Source organism: Atta colombica, unplaced genomic scaffold, assembly GCF_001594045.1.
Source record: "Atta colombica isolate Treedump-2 unplaced genomic scaffold, Acol1.0 scaffold105, whole genome shotgun sequence".
Classification (NCBI taxonomy): domain Eukaryota; kingdom Metazoa; phylum Arthropoda; class Insecta; order Hymenoptera; family Formicidae; genus Atta; species Atta colombica.
In genome coordinates, this window is record NW_017259190.1 from 1,892,431 (window position 1) to 1,895,061 (window position 2,631).

A 2,631-nucleotide genomic window follows, 5' to 3' on the forward strand; every position below is an offset into this window, starting at 1 on the left:
AATAATACAAAATATTATAAATATAAAATATAAAAAATTTTTATATTTACATGTTAGAGTAAAACTCGATAGTCATTTCTTGAGCTTTGCAATTTGCATTCTTATTACATAAATCAGTTATATTAACTCATCCTTAACTTCTAGCGAATTATCTTAACATTATGAATTTATAGCTTAAGATAAATATATTTGCATCATTATTATATATAGACATAGAATTGCAGTCTATATTAATATAAGTTACACTGTTAACATCATAAAATTCTATATATAGTTTTTAGCAGGTTTATCTTTTAAAAAATATAAATATAACAACATAGACAGCACACTGTTATCTGAAAGACCTCTTTATGTTCTCTCCTCTTTATCACATTTTTAGATGTGCATGTTGTCTGAGAATAAAATAAATTTAAATAAATTAACATTTGTTTAATTTATTTTATAAAATTTATTTATAAAATTTGCATTACCTACAATGTTATAGTTAATTGTATTTTATTTATGTCTCCAACAGATACAAAAAAAATTATTAATTCGCCTAATACAAAAAAAATACAACGGATCAAGATTACTAAATTCTATAAATTTTTTTAAATGTACAAATTTGTAAAATTTATCAGCAATGCTTACAAAATTAATGATTTATTTGTTGAAAGATTATTAAATTGATTATATATAGTAATTAATTTTTTAAATTTTCTAGGTGTATGATTTCTTTTCATTTTTTTCGTACACTTTGTACATTTTGATATTAATTTCTTTATATATTCATAAATTTCAGTTTCACTTCCAAATGTTAATAGATATTATAACTCCTACTATGAAATATTATTCGATGTAATAAAAAAATATTACAAATTAAATTATTATATTTAATTCTTTAAAAAGAAAGTAAAATAAGTCGATTATAGTATCATATCCGAGATATCTACATTTTTATATTTATTTACATTTTTAACTTTTGTTTATACTCAATTTATATATGTAGATCAAGAATTACGTTTGTTATGCATTCCATTATGTAATGCGATAATACGTACAATTGCGGTAAAGCAGTTTTTCAAGTTATCTATATGTACATCGTTTTATTCAACGAAGAAAGTGCCTCTGTGGAACATATGTGCGCAATCCACAAGACTCATGTAAACTTGCAGATAATCGTTGCGTCACGTATCGCATTAGAATTTGTATTAGTTTTAGCATGATGATTTACTCAGTAAACAGCTGATCTGTCGGAAACTCGCATAGGTAAATTAAGATGACATAAAGTTTATTTTTGAATAGATTATAATCTTAAATGTTAAACAACATTAAAGTCCCCCACGTGTAAAGTCTCGCAAGTATATATTCCATTCTAAGTATATATTTTTATTAAGATTGATAAACTAAAATAATTAAAGTAAAAGAAAATAAAAAAAAGAAAAAGAGCAAAGGAAAGAGAGAGAGAAAGAGAGAGAGAGAGAGAGAGAGAGAGAGAGAGAGAGAGAGAGAGAGAGAGAGAATAAAATATCACGGAAACGAATTATTTGATAATTATTTTTATTTAAATTAACACAAAAGTTTAGAAAGGTATAGTAATACAACGCGACAGAAAATTAAATTATAAAATATTCCAAGATTAAATGCTATTTTTCGCCTAATTAATTTCGCCTAATTATATTTATGAATGTAATGTTTGGCATTTCTTCTGTTTTTATAACTTGATATTTAAATTTCTTATAATTTGATTAATGCAGAAGAAGCTCTCACTGTACTTAATTACCAGAATCGTAATATTGTAATTATTACGTTAAAATTATAAAAAAGTTGGAATAAAAAAAAGTATGTAAGCGAACTATTTGAATAATTTATGTTAGAATTCAAGATAAAATTTAATTTATAATTTTAAGTATTATTAAGTATTATTAATAACAGTCGGAAAACGCATTATCAGTGTTATTGTAACATTTTATTTGTTTATTAAGTCTATTCTACAATTGTATAAACGTATTAATGATTGTTGAGATATATATAAAACTTGATCAAGCATAATATTCTTTTTATATTCAATTGTTATTGATTAATTCTTATAATTACAACCACTTACAACTTACACAACTGTAGGACTTGTAATGGATTTTAGTCGTAAAACAAGGAAAAAATGTTGATAGCGCTGATAGTGCATTTTCCGAACACAGCCTATGTAATACAAAAAGTATTTAAATATAAACTCCACTTTTATATATATATATAAACATGTAAACTGGATTACTCGCATATATTAAAGTTAAGTATTGTCTCAATGCCAATTGATTTCCTAGCTGCGATTATTTCGTAAGTAGTTGTTACATTTTTTCGCATTTGTATATATCACAAGATGAATAGTGTAATAGTGACAGTTTAATTTGATATGATTGTATGCATTTATAAATATTCAAGTATTTAAAAAAATATAATAAGAAATAAGAAGTAAAAAGCGCGCATGAAATGCACAGAACTATAATTCTCTAGTAAGATAAATTTATAAAGAATTATAACTGCAGATCTTGATATCTGACGCGCGAAATACTGATCATATAAAAATGGGTATAAATAAACAATAAAATATTCGATATTTATATACAATATAAATTTATATATATTTATATTTAT

At 23.5% G+C, this 2,631-nt stretch overlaps 1 protein-coding gene across 1 annotated transcript in view; it reads right to left on the reverse strand.

The window, feature by feature from the left end:
* LOC108689130 (putative fatty acyl-CoA reductase CG5065) overlaps positions 1 to 2,631 on the reverse strand; it is an 11,962-nt gene that overhangs the window by 8,962 nt on the left and 369 nt on the right. The window lies entirely within an intron of this gene.